This window comes from Ranitomeya imitator, chromosome 3, assembly GCF_032444005.1.
Source record: "Ranitomeya imitator isolate aRanImi1 chromosome 3, aRanImi1.pri, whole genome shotgun sequence".
NCBI lineage: Eukaryota > Metazoa > Chordata > Amphibia > Anura > Dendrobatidae > Ranitomeya > Ranitomeya imitator.
This window is the reverse complement of record NC_091284.1, coordinates 79,795,539-79,810,753: the sequence shown is the minus strand read 5'-3', so window position 1 is coordinate 79,810,753 and position 15,215 is coordinate 79,795,539. Positions and strand designations below refer to the sequence as shown.

Genomic DNA, 15,215 nt, shown 5'->3' with positions numbered 1-15,215 from the left:
AATTGCTCTTAGCACAACTGACATAAGTGTGACTCCTCTCCGGACAGGCAGGGTGAGGGAAAAACAGTACATCAGAGCTGACAGTGCTATGGGAGGGGAAGAGCTGATAGAAAGGTTTGTGATGTGACACAGATAAACTCAGCTGCACTGCCCATTCCTCCGCATCGACCTTGTTTGAAAGGTGTTTCCTTACATCTCATACATTGAGAAACCTAAGTCATGCATGCTTATGATTTGGAAACTCACATAGCAAGAAATCATCAGAGAAAGAAAATGCCTAATTGGCACTTCCGAATGGGATCAATACATCAAAATAGAACAACGAGGAAGCTATGTGCCATAAAACTCTATAAATTTTATTGATAATACAATTAAAATGTAATACAATATATACTAAAATCCAATAAAGGGGGACAACAGTGCAAAAAGAGCAGCCATACAAGACACTATATTACCACAATGCAATACCGTGTTACCACAATGGAAAATTAATAACAAGATGCTTTTATGGAAGTTGAAAAACAGGCATATTGTATCAGGATTATCAATGGACAAAAACCAGCCTCAATAGCAATCATGTTATGCCTCAAAGAAATAAGTAACTAGTGCATGTCTGGTTCAAAGGAAAGTGCAAGTGTGCCTATGTCCAAGTGGAGGATTAAAGTACTCAGTGTGCATATCCTTAATGGTAAAAGGAGTAAGTCCAGAACAATATGCAGCAATAAGGGTTAAATAAATCAACAAATTATTGGTGGTCCGTGGGTACTATACCTGGAGATGGTGCTGACACCCCGACGTGCGTTTCGCGTTAGCTTTATCCCCTCGATAAAGCTAACGCGAAATGCGAGTCGGGGTGTCAGCCGTAAAAGCAAAGAAACTAGTCGGCTCAAAGACAGACATCTAGATTATAACATGGGATAGCAGAACTCTCCTATAATAAGGAAAGGTTGGAAAAGTTGAGCTTCTTCAGCATGGAAAAGAGACCTCAGAAGCAATCGCATGTATATGAATTAATACATGTGTTGTCAATACAAAGGACTGGAACATTACTTCCAAGGACCTTACAAAGAACATTGGGACATCCATTACTTGTGGAGAAAAAGTAATTCCAGTGGCTAAGTAGGAAAGGGTTCTTTACAGTTAGAGCAGTCAGAATGCCTGATCCGAAAAGGAAGTAATGACAGATTATGAAGATGGCCTGAATGCTTTTCTCATAACAAATGGTATTGTGGGTTACTAATAATCTTGTGAAAAGTAATACTTCAGAGAGCAAGGCTGATATATGTAACCATGCCTTGTCCTATGTATGGCTCTTTTCGGCCCCAAGCATATTCATGGAATATATCTATCCCTTTCTGCAGGCTGTGCACCTTCCGTCTCATCAGTGTAAATCCGTTCCCTATTGATTGAGTAGCTCTGTTATTATCAGTACTGGGCGGTAGATGAAGAATTGGGGCTTGCTTAGGGATTCTGTAAATAGAATCTAATAAAATGCTTCCAGGTGTCTATTAAATATCAATAAAGAAGCCATCATCGCTGGTCAAATAACTGAAGGAAGATGAATATATATTGCGTAGCACGTGTAGAAAGCGGTAGTTACATTTCAACACCTCAAATTCCCATTACATGGTGTTAAAATCAATCTAGTGGCAGCATACTTTATATGTGGCACAGCTATCTACAGGAAAAAATCTACCATCGGCAGTGATTCTGCAAAAGTAATAATTGAAGTCTTTACCCAATCCAAACTCAGTGCAAGTAGAGCGCTCAGTATTTCTAAAAATACCACCTCTTGAGGTCTGGCTCTCCCCTTGCTTCATGGATGGGGCACAACTAATGTCTCCACCCTTATTTGCTTTGATCTCTTTGAGGACTTAATTCTCACTTTCTTGAGATACAATTTTATATATTATTTTAGAAAAAATGGACATCGGAGATCTACTATATTATAGTTCTTTAGTGCAACTTTTCTTGGGATTTCAAGAAGCTAATAGGAAAGCTGATGATTTCTGTGGACTGAGATTGTTTCCGTCAGCCTCCTGTACTTACTAGATCTTGGCTACCCAGGTTCTAGAATCATTTGTCATATGGTCAATCCATATGGCCATTCAATAATTTCTAAAAAGCACTGTGTCAGTGCTGAAGTGTAGCTTTGCCCATACACAAAGCCAAAAGAGTACTGGCCTCTCCATGGTACAATTTCTGAGTATTATGATTGTTTCTGAGTTTTCTGAGATTTCAGGGCAGATTCATTTTAGATCGAATTTGCCCGAAAATGTTTTAGCTGATTTGCACATCTCTAACCATGATCTATTGTAAGTTACTTTTCTCACCTTGATTCTGCGCTGTCCATGGTCACCAGCTACTGATGCAATAGGACTGTCAATTAAGCTGGCAGGAATGTCGGGGGGCGAATGTGGTATAGGAAGTATTCCGGGGGCCTAGCAGGATAATCACAGTGCACAGAACTCTACTTTAAACCATTGGACTACTGCAATCTCTTGGGTTAGGATTTTTTATGGTGCATTGAGAATGTTGGCGGCATCTACTGTTTTGACCTGACTTAAGGTACCGTCACACTTAACGATATCGTTAACGATATCGTTGCTTTTTGTGACGTAGCAACGATATAGTTAAGGAAATTGTTCTGTGTGACAGCGACCAACGATCAGGCCCATGCTGGGAGATCGTTGGTCGCTGAAGAAAGTCCAGAACTTTATTTCATCGCTGGATCTCCCGCTGACATCGCTGGATCGGCGTGTGTGACACCGATCCAGCGATGTCTTCACTGGTAACCAGGGTAAACATCGGGTAACTAAGCGCAGGGCCGCGCTTAGTAACCCGATGTTTACCCTGGTTACCAGCGTAAAAGTTAAAAAAAAACCACTTCATACTTACCTACCGCTGTCTGTCCCCGGCGCTCAGCTTCTCTGCACTCCTCCTGCACTGGCTGTGAGCACAGCGGCCGGAAAGCAGAGCGGTGACGTCACCGCTCTGCTTTCCGGCTGACCGACGCTCACAGCCAGTGCAGGAGGAGTGCAGAGAAGCTGAGCGCTGCTCCATGAAACACAGAAGCTGCCAGCAGGTCACTTTTCACCGGAGACCGAAGGGAGCGACACTGGAAAACAATGAAGGCGGTGGCAGGTAAATATGAGACAGAGGAATTACATTTAAAGCACCACTCCACGAATGCAATAAAAAATGCTGGAGTGGTGCTCTAAGAAATAAAATGGACTGGCACAACCTAAATAAAGGAATACTGTGCCAAAAAAAAATAGAGACTAGGCAAAAGAAGATGGTGTAAAAAAAATGCATCAGTCAATCCATAATGTAATAGACAATCCAAATACAAAAATATAAACTACTTTATTACAGGAACAAAAACTAAAAAAAAAAAATTGAAAATCAATTTACCACATAATCACTTACAGTATGTAGGTTCAAATACCGGACATCAGATACCAAAATAGGTGTGTGACCTATGGACCTTGGGCTCAAAATTTTCTCCCTATACCTTTCTATTTCTTGGGTTACCCCATAGGTCACACACTCTTAGGATACTGATGAAGCACGGCAGGAATCCAATGGCTGGAGGAGCACAAGCAGAGCACAGCACAGCGTGTGGTAGCTGAAGTTCTTGGAAGTAGCACTAAGAATAATAGGAACAATCTGGAGAGGAGTGGGAACAGCCGGGGTAAGACAATTCTCAGAGGCTGGAGACAAGAACTAGAACTAAAAGCTAAAAATAATACTCAAACAATGAGTGTTCCATGTGCCTTTAAGTAGGCCCAAACAGGAAACAAGATGGCTTCCACAAGTTCAACATCGGCCATCTTAGGAAAGGGTGATTGAAAAAAACCACAATAACAGCCTCCAGTGGTAAGGAGTGGAAAGGCAGCACAATTTGTCAAAGTGAATAATAGCAGCCACTAGTGGCTTATCCGCAGAAGGACAACAGACTCCTGACACTCCTCTTTTGGTATCTGATAGCTGGTATATGAACCTGTTATTTTTTATGTATTTTATTGCATTTTTGTGTTCTATTGGTAAACTACAGCCATTTATTATCTATTTATCTATATATATTTGTATCGCCCTATTTTCTGGCTGTTTACTATATTACTCTTGTTGGCCATCGGTTTATAGGGAGTTGGTTTGGATCTCCACAATCATTTCCATGTGTGGATCTAAGTGTTGTCGTGTGAATTATTTGCTTTTTAATAGCTTTTAAGTTTTTGTTTTCTCTGATTGTGTAATAAAGTACTTTATATTTTTGTATTTGTATTGTCTATTATATTTTGGGTTGACTGGTGCCCTTTATACACCACCTTCTTTTGCCTATTCTGAAAGCCTGCATTTTATAACAAAAATCTAATTTCACTTTTTGGTAGCCCAGTTAGAACCCAGCACATAGGACACTAGTCCATCCAATTATCCCTTATCCCTTGTTCTTGTTACTCCATTTACCGATCAGATTACCGTAATTCTTTTTATATTTTGATAGATTGGACATTTCTGAACTCAGAAATACCAAATATGTGTATTTTTTATTGTTTTATTTTGAATGGGTAAAAAAGTGGGGTGATTTGAACTTTTACAGTTTTTTAATTTTTTAAATACTGTTAAAAACTTTTGTTTACACTTTTTACTAGCTTCAATAGTCTTCATAGGCGACTTGAATCTGCGGTCAGCTGCTTCAACCATGTTATAGGTAGCGGAAAGGCTCACCTGCTATAAACGTGGGCCACAGGGCGGCACTCATAACAGATCAGCAGTGACAACCACGGGGGTCTCCTGCAGAACCTCAGCTGTCATGCCAACTTATTGGTGCCCCACGGTCATGTGATTAGGGTGGAGTTAATGACATGCTTCTGGCGCGATCATGTTAAATGCCCATGTCAGAGATTGACAGCGACATTTAACATGTTAAAAGCTGAGGGGGGATTGTGATTCCATCCACAGCTGTTAGGGACAAATGACAGCTGATCAAAGCAGCTGTCATGCGCCAGAAAATATGTGAGCTCAGCAATGGAGCCTGCATCTAAGTAGGAGACACGACATATGATGTATATATATGTCATATGTTGTGAAGGGGTTAATAAACCTCCTTTCAATACTTTTTATAGCTGTCACCAGGTTTTCCCAATGTAAAATATGGGCGCTACCTTTAAGGCCTCTTTTGCAGTAATCTAGTAAGCTGCATGTACAGAAAGTCACCAATTCCCTCTGCATAACCCAAAAAAAGCCTTTTATTATACCCACATAAAGTGTGGTCCTTTCCGATGGGCAAGCTGGTCTTGATCTGGCACCTCCTCTCTTCCCACAGTCGCCATCCTCCTTCCCTGCTTCATATGGATGACGCATCCTACGTTATTCACACAGTGTTCCTGACACGTTCCTGTGCAGACGCACTTCTCTTTGCCCTGACGAGGGCAGAGCCAAGTACTGTAGTGCGCACGTGCCGGAAAAGGCCAAAGAGAGCCGATGACTCACAGGTAAAGCCGGTGCATGCGCGCTACAGTACTTTGCTCTGTCCTTGGCAGGGCGGAGAGAAGTGCGTCTGCACAGGAGCGCGATTGGGGGACGCTCTGTTGATGACGTAGGACGCGTCACCCATGTGAAACAAAGCAGGAGGATGAAGTGTGAAGTAAGAGTGGAGGCCCAACATCCATCGAGAAAGCGATCATCTTAGCTGGGAACATAACCTTATGTGATGCCTCTCCTGGCTGATAGCCTACAATTATATGGGTAGGTAGGATCCTGTTGTGATTAAAACCGCAATAGACTGATGGGGGAAGTGCTCAGTCAGAGAGTCTAAGTATACAATATCAGAGACTGACCATCACTTCCAAACATAAAACAGGTGTTTTGGAAGTGGCTACTCTAAGTATGCACCTGTTCACACCTGTTTTCTGTTTGGAAGTGGCTACTCTTAGTATTCACCTGTTTTCTGTTTGGAAGTGGCTACTCTTAGTATGCACCTGTTTTCTGTTTGGAAGTGGCTACTCTTAGTATGCACCTGTTCACACCTGTTTTCTGTTTGGAAGTGGCAACTCTTAGTATGCACCTGTTCACACCTGTTTTCTGTTTGGAAGTGGCTACTCTTAGTATGCACCTGTTCACACCTGTTTTCTGTTTGGAAGTGGCTACTCTTAGTATTCACCTGTTTTCTGTTTGGAAGTGGCTACTCTTAGTATGCACCTGTTCACACCTGTTTTCTGTTTGGAAGTGGCTACTCTTAGTATGCACCTGTTTTCTGTTTGGAAGTGGCTACTCTTAGTATGCACCTGTTCACACCTGTTTTCTGTTTGGAAGTGGCTACTCTTAGTATTCACCTGTTTTCTGTTTGGAAGTGGCTACTCTTAGTATTCACCTGTTTTCTGTTTGGAAGTGGCTACTCTTAGTATTCACCTGTTTTCTGTTTGGAAGTGGCTACTCTTAGTATGCACCTGTTTTCTGTTTGGAAGTGGCTACTCTTAGTATGCACCTGTTCACACCTGTTTTCTGTTTGGAAGTGGCTACTCTTAGTATTCACCTGTTTTCTGTTTGGAAGTGGCTACTCTTAGTATGCACCTGTTTTATGTTTGGAAGTGGCTACTCTTAGTATGCACCTGTTCACACCTGTTTTCTGTTTGGAAGTGGCTACTCTTAGTATGCACCTGTTTTCTGTTTGGAAGTGGCTACTCTTAGTATGCACCTGTTTTATGTTTGGAAGTGGCTACTCTTAGTATGCACCTGTTCACACCTGTTTTCTGTTTGGAAGTGACGCTCAGTCTTTAATATTCTATACAGAGACGCCCATTTGATTGGACTGTGCCATATGGGGGGGATTTTGAAAGTTCTCTTTTCTGCAACTCAGTGGGGATTGGGGACTAACATACAACTTCCCAGAATGCAGTAAAAGAGGGCTTAAAGGTGCCGACCATAATTTATATTGGGAAAACCTGATAACAAGTTCCCTTTAAAATCCTATGTTCTAAAAACATCCTGATGGCCTCGTGTTCTAAAAAAGAAGGCGGTAACGATACATTGATTGCCTAATGCTTTTGGGTCCATGGTAGACACATTTTCTAAGGCCAGCTTCTCCGTTCTGGTTGATATAAAAGCCGTTCTTGATATGTAGTTGACTTTGATTAGTATTAACAATGGATTTTGCCGCCGCGGATAGCAAATAGTAAATCTGCCGCTACCTCCCATGCATTAATTAATATCTCCTAATTAGTTTAGGTAAGCTTCGCAGTGTATTTTTGCCTAATTAAAATAAACATCGCTGTGAGAGGGGAATGAACGGAAAGTTCAGTCACACTTCTGTCGTTCTAATCTGATGTAGAAATAATTAATATGTTTCACTGTACCAGGACACCACACAAAAGCCGAGTTGGGGACTGAGAAAATATTTATTGCAATTGAGCTATCACTGTAGTTACTTTAAATATGTTAAACCACCCTGGGTTATGTTTAAGAATTTAATTAATGCTTATGCTATTTAAAGATGCATGCTCTATGGCAACCTGGAAGCAATGGGGATATTCAGCAGGGGGTATGAAGTTAAATTTAACAATTATAATACTTCCATACAAAACTGTAAAATCACTAAGGAAACGATTTGGAATAGCCGCTGAAATGCAATTAAAAAAAAACCTGTTCAGGGGAAAAAAAACCCTAAACAATGTACAGTATTTATTAACTTACTGTGCAGATGTAGCAGAGCTGAGGTGGTTACCGTAATTACCTTTTTTATTTGGATAGCAATGATTTTTCCTAATCATGTATTTATGAAGATCAGCATGGAGGGTGGAATATGTTTTTCAACTTCTTGGAAAATGTCCAATTTATGGCAAATTTGGATGAACTATGGAAGTAAATGACTGATTCAATTGAACACAGTAGTAGAGGAAAGCACTGATCTTTACATTTTGCTCTGCACGTTTTGGCTTTGTTCACACACTGTGTTTTTGCTGCATTTTTCTGCTGCGTTTTTTTAATGCAAATTTTAAGCTGCGTTTTACAGGACCAGCAAAGTCTATGAGATTTCAGAAACCTCATGCACACAATTGTTTTTTTTTTCCTTGACTGATTTGGAATACCGATGCGCTTTTTAAAACTGCAGCATGTAACTTCTTTCAGAATTTTTTCATCATTTTTTCACCTATAGAAAGCATTGAGTAACTGCAAAAAAGCAGTAAAAATGCAGGTATCAGGTTTCGCTGCATTTTTTAGTGAATAAAAGGAGGTACAGCAGTGTCTGAAACCCATTTATTTTTGTGATTTTCCCAAGTTTAAACCATAATGTCTGGGTGTTTATAGCAGCTGAGAATAGCGGTTGGGATTAGTATAGTTTGATTAAATTAGTGATGTGTACAAAGTAAACATTGGCTGACCAAGGTATGAAATCGAAAATTGCCTGTGGCTGACCAAGGTGTGAGATTGAACATTGGCTGTGGCCAACCAAAGCGTGAAAGTAAACAGTATCCTACAAACTCAATGCTCTGCCAATGTCTTAGGTACACTATTCCTGACGAATTCAGCTCCCCTCACCATTACATTTGTAATTGTGTATTTTGTCATAAACTCATGTTAACTTGTTTGTCCAGAATAGTCACTATTTTATCAGACATAATAATTTGCTCAGATTGCCTGTTTTCCAAAAATGGTTTTACGGTTTCACATATGTCTTGCATTAGTGACCTGTGTTCATGCTTCTGTGGTGGAAGCAAAGGTGAACTTTGGGATCCTAAAAAAACCCCAGCAAAAATACAAAAAAAAATGCAGCAAAGCCAAGAGAGCAGGTTTTACCTACAGAAAGAAATGTAGCAAAAACTGAACGTGTGAACATATACTTAAAGACAATTTTTTTCACAAACCAATAGTACACAAAAAATCTGAAACTATGTAATATATTTTATTATATAAATCTTTTTTTCTTCTCCTGAACTGCTCCTTTCATGGAGTAGAATCTGACTTCAATGACTATGAACTTTCCTAGAACTGAGATAAAAATGACAGTTGGTGCTCATACAGTTCTATGGAGAACTGAAGCTGTAGGAGAACTTGCAGCATAATGTCTGTCGGCCTTTAGCTCCTCCTTTTTCTTCAACTTTCATAGAAATTTAAAAGCTCCATCTCCTCTCTCAGTGATGGAAGGATATGTCTTCACTAAATACAGATATTGGTCATGAATTGAGAGTGAACGATCAGCCCTGGAGGATAAAAAAGCGGCTTTGCTTGAAGTGCATGCCCATCTCTCGTATTTCACAAGGAGACGTAACACTACATTAAAGAAGAGGACGGAATGTTCATGAGGCCGAAACGTCTATTTTTTTTGCCTCCAGTTACAAGTGTAGTATAGTTCTTCTGATTCTCTATGTTGCTTACCGCATGTGCAGGGCATTGAGGTAGCTTAGGAAGGCATGGTTACAGCCGCTAACATAGTGACAGTTACCTTTTAGTGGTTGTAACCATGGATAACTAAGCTACAGTATAGCAATGCCCTGCACATGGGTTAGGCAAGATAGCGAATCAGAAGAACTATACTACTTTTATAATTGGAGGTATTGGCTAATATTATTATTATTACACCTCCTACATATTAGAATAGGATCTTTGAGATGGAAATGCTCCTTTAAGTAAAATGTTTTAGTGCTTTTGATGCTTGACCATTAGAAAACAGCTGGTAAAAGGTAGAGTAAAGATGCCATATAGTGAAGGACATGACCTGGTCCACAGGTATCTACTTCGATGAAACTAAGGAACGGATTGCTGTATTCATATTTGAATGCTCCATAGTGTGACTTCGGATGCCCGGCTCTGCGCCGGGCATAGCATTATATAATCCACAGCCAACGGTAACACCAATCAAAGCCATCTGTGAAAATCCTGCGTTAGTCCGGTGGTGCTGAACATCAGCAGGAGTGCATCCTAAAGTCATCCCCTCAGAGAGGCGCTTTACCCTGGCTAATCAGCACAGCATGAATGCAGATGGAATTATAGAGAATAATAAATCTTTTTAAATTTACATTGTGGGATTATTGTGAAAGCCGTATGGCTACTGAGACTCTGCAAAAGCAACAAATGATGATTTGGCTTCAGCTTATCTCATAAAATGTTATTGTTCCTTTATTAAATATTTAATTTCAATATATTTGATGAATATAGCATTTCTTTATTTCTTGTTTCTGTCCTATTTATCTTACGGAGTCTAACAACTGGAAACATGGAAATCATGGAAGTAAAATAATTTTTATCAGATCTCAGTGGGATTTATTACTACTAGAGCCAATGACAGTCACTGGAGAGAGAGATAGATATATACAAGTGAATCTCACAAAATTAGAATATCATCAAAAAGTTAACTTATTTTCAGTTCTTCAATACAAAAAGTGAAACTCGTATATTATATAGAGTCATTACAAACAGAGTGATCCATTTCGAGTGTTTATTTCTGTTAATGTTGATGATTATGGCTTACAGCCAATGAAAACACAAAAGTCATTATCTCAGTAAATTAGAATACTTTATAACACCAGCCTGAAAAAAATATTTTGAAATCCAAAATGTTGGCCTACTGTAATGTATGTTCAGTAAATGTTGTCTCTCATATTCTCATATTCCTCTTTACAATACCCCATACCGAAGATTCTCTATGGGATTAAGGTCAGGCGAGTTTGCTGGCCAATCAAGTACAGTGATACTGTTCCTTGTAAACCAGGTATTGGTTCTTTTGGCAGTACGGACAGGTGCAAAGTCCTGCTGGAGAATGAAATTTCCAACTCTTAAAAGCAAAGGAAAGCATGAAGTGCCCCAAAATTTCCTGGTAGATGGCTGCGCTGACTTTGGTCTCACCTCTTGAGATAAGACAGCGCCCAGCCCGACATCCGACGCATCTGTCTGGACAACAAACTCCTTGGAGAAATCTGGTGCCACCAGCATGGCTGTTTACCCAGGGCTAGCTTCAGGTCTTGGGAGGCCATCTCAGCTTCTGGACACCGCTTAGCCATAGCCGACTTTGTCCATTTAGGAAGGTCCGTCAGAGAGGCAGCTACCATGGCGAAGTTCTGGATAAACCAACGGTAATAGCCCACAATGCCCAGGAACGCTGTGACCTGCTTCTTTGAGAGGGGTTGTGGCCAACTCTGGATCACCTCAACTTTATTTATTTGGGGCTTTGACATAAAAGGAGTCCCTTGGTCCACCATAATCTCTTTAGGCAAACCCGTTCTAGAGAAGATATGGACCAACTCTTGGGCGATACACTTGGCGGAGGAGTTATGTACCACCAAGATGTACTGATGCCCTCTGATGGACTTGACCAGGGATCTCACTAAATCCATGGCTATGCGATTAAATGGCACCTCAATAATAGGCAACTTCACTAAGAGGCTAAGAAAATGGACCACTGGGGAGATCAGCTGGCAGGTGGGACATGACCTACAATAGTTTAAGATTTCTCTGTGACAACTGGGCCAATAGAACCTCTGGAGGATCTGTTCCTGGGTTTTTTCTACGCCCTGGTGACCACCTAACATATGTGTATGGGCCGTGCTTAACACCCTGCTTCTGTATGGCACTGGCACCAGTAACTGCTCAATTACCTCCCCTCTCAGCTGGGTGACCCGGTATAGTAACTCCCCATTTACTGCAAAGTACGGGTAAAGGGTGTCAACCCCCGGCTCATGAGCAACACCATTAGGTACCATCACAATATCAAAAGCCTCTTTTAGAGTTAAATCCCTGAGTTGGGCGGTTTCAAAGTTTCCCCATACACCTCCAGCTCAGGGATGTTAGCCTCTGGGGATGTATCTTGATCTCATCACCAATAGGCACGCAAAAAGCCGTCAGCTGTGGCCTGCAACAAGGTTTCTTTGGGAGGGACCTGGCTTTTGTCTGGGCAATCAGGCGTACTTCCTTTCCCCCACAAGTCCCAAAATAATGCAAAGTCCCACCCTATCATAATAGGGTGCAATAAGTCTTTATCTATGCCCACCACATGGAACCCAATACCACAGCTTTTGTCTATGACTACTTGGGCCACAGGGTAGTTCTTAGTATCCTCATGGATACAGCGGACGCCCACCATCTTTCCAGGAACCAACCGATGAGGTATTGTAGCTAGGTTTACCAAACTACCGGAGTCCAACAGGCCAGTCATTTGCACTCCATTCACTGATATGGGACACGCCTATGATCCCTCACCTGGTTGAGGGACAGCACTGCAGGCAGGATATGCAAATTATGAGCAGTGCTGTCCTACACTGCAGTCCATTGTCTCAGTAGTTATGGGTCAACAGGCAGCTATGTGTGCTGGGGTATGACACCTCCTACAAATTACACTATGGGATAGAGCCATGGACAAAAACTCAGATGCCTCCTGGGCTCTTGGACGCCCCCTAGATGTGGCTCTAGTTCCCCTCTTTTGGGTCCCCCCTTTGGAAACCCCAATATGGAAATGCTAAGTCCCTTTGCTTCTTCAAGGAGCTCTTGACACCTGGCACCTTTTCATCACACCCACCAGTTCATCAGCTTTCTGGGGATCTCCCTGGATTGCAACGGCCTCGGAAGGGAATGTATGAACCTGTCCATGATAACCCTCTCCACCATCTATGCTGGGGAGGAAGATTCAGGTTGTAACCATTTTGGACCAGGTGTAGATGGTTAAACAGTTGGGACCGGAGAAGTTTGTCACCGCAATACGCCCAGTGGTGCACCCGCTGCACCCTGACAGTCAGAATCACTCCTAAGTGTGCCTTCCACGAATCGCCTCTGCAAGGAGTTCCATTTGTCACGTGAGCGCCTCCCGTTGCTGCTGTTATTGGAGCGGTTTTGCCAACAGCTTATTCGTTTCATGTTGCACCATTTGCTGCTGTTGAATGGCCATCTGTTTTTGCGGTTGCACCTTCATCAAATGCTTCACAAGCTCCTCCATGCTGTTGGACGTCTCGTGCTGGATGGCGAATTTCACCCAGGACATACAGTTTGTCCACAGCTGCTATGCGTTTTCCTGGATCGCTGCACGCGTTCTCTACCAATTGTAGGGATTTGTACTCACTCAGCTGTGGTTGAGCTAGGCACAGGAAGCGGTATTACTGAAATGTCCAGGCAAGTTTATTTAAACTTCATAAACCGCTCAGGGTAGCAAACAAAAGAACAGCCTTTTCCAGCACAAGGTGTTAAACACAAGGTAAAAAGCCCAACAATACAACGGGTCCGGATAGCATCTGGTTCTTTAGGTCTTAGCACAGACCTACACACAGGAGATTCACACATCTGCAGGTAAGGACACTAAATGAGACACTCAGTCTCCATTTTATCTGCCAAACCCTACCCCCCTGGAGTAGGGATATGTGAGCAGTCATTCCCACCCATCTCTTATGACTGTTCGCAAAACCCGTCCCTGGAATGGCCCATGAACTCTCTTCGCACTATATGTGCTGAAGAATGCTTCCGAGCTCACATCACAGCAGCTAATAACCACGATGACACATATCTTCCCTCAAGGACCCGTCCGGTGGCCATCTTACAATAGATAGATGATAGATATATAGATGATAGAGTGATAAAGATAGATGATAGATAGGCAGATATAGATAAATATAGATAGAGATAGATAGATAATAGATACATACATAATAGAACGGTACAGTAGATAGATACTATAGATAGATAAATACATAGATACATAGATAGCTAGATAGATGGTAGATATTAGAAGATGATAAAACTATACAATGAGCCAATTCTCCCTAAAACAACTAAATGTTGCGGTGAGACAGGCGATACAATGGTGTGCTCCTGGCTCGTATCTCAGCCCAGGCTGAGAGAGAAGGTTTCTGCACCGGAGGTGATTAAGTGATGATTTTGGTCAAGAGAGCCGTTAAATCCATTGTAAAATTGTTTTAAGGCCTCATTAGGTGCCAGACAAGTGAAAGACGGCAGGAGGGACTGTTATAAAGGAGATAGAGAGGCTGAGGCAAAGGAGAGTAAAATCGGGATGGTTTTCATCATCACTTACAGAATTACCCAGTAATAATGGAGGTAATAAGCGTGTTATATGAGACACATTAAACATGCCGCCAGGTGATCGATTTGTTGCCCTCAAACAAACTTAGAAGGAAAACTTAGATAATTATGGTGTGATCTGAGGACTAACCCTACACTGAGGGACTCCCATGTACGGAGAGAAAAAAAAAAGATAAAAAAATATGGAAAAGAGGAGGAAGCTGGTACTAAACATAAATCTACAAGACATATACCTTAGGTTACATTACATTTCTTGAGAGCCATGGTAATTAGTCTCACTCTTATAGATGTGTACAGGATAATCCATGTTATGGGCTCACGTCTGTTCTCCAGAGGATGTAAAAATTGGTTTAAAATGATCAGAAAAGATAAATATCACACAAGCATCAGCACATTATAGGAGCGCATTTACAGAATTCTTCAGGGAACGTAGCAGAAGTTAAAGAGGAGGTGTTCTGCTTTATTAATTGTTGGAGGTGTATTGATAATTACGTCCAGCAATGTGTAGAGATATTAATTTATTATTAATGTTTACTAAGACGATCATTATCTGCCATGTGCTAGTTGGGAAATTGCTGCTATTGATGGGGTAAAGGCCATAAAACACTGTGTATAGATTATCTCATATATAGATGCAAATAAAGAGAATTTCCAGCTGATATTGTCAAATTCCAAGAGCCATAACTTTTTTATTTTTCACTCAACACAGCCATATGGGGGATGTTTTTCTTTTGTTTTGTTTTTTTGCTTGATGAGTTGCAGTTTTGAATGACACTGTTTACTATACCATACAATGTACTAAAAAAAAGAAAAAAAAAAGTGTGAGGTCACATGGTGAAAATATGCATTTCCAATATTGTTTTTGGGATGCATTTTCACAGCATTCATTGTGCAGTAAAAATTACCGAAACCTTAATTTCGCAGGTCAGTACAATTAAAGTGGTGCTAAATGTATTAACGTATATACTCGAGTATAAGCCGACCCCCCTAATTTTGCCACAAAAAACTGGGAAAACTTAATGACTCGAGTATAAGCCTAGGGTGGAAAATGCAGCAGCTACCGGTAAATTTCAAAAATAAAAATAGATACCAATAAAAGTAAAATTAATTGAGAAATCAGTAGTTTAAGTGTTTTTGAATATCCATATTGAATCAGGAGCCCCCTCCTCCCCCACCACCTGTAGAATGTAAGCCCGCAA

At 41.1% G+C, this 15,215-nt stretch overlaps 1 protein-coding gene across 2 annotated transcripts in view; it reads right to left on the bottom strand.

The window, feature by feature from the left end:
- Positions 1-15,215, bottom strand: part of EPHA6 (EPH receptor A6) — a 1,249,313-nt gene that overhangs the window by 232,130 nt on the left and 1,001,968 nt on the right. The window lies entirely within an intron of this gene.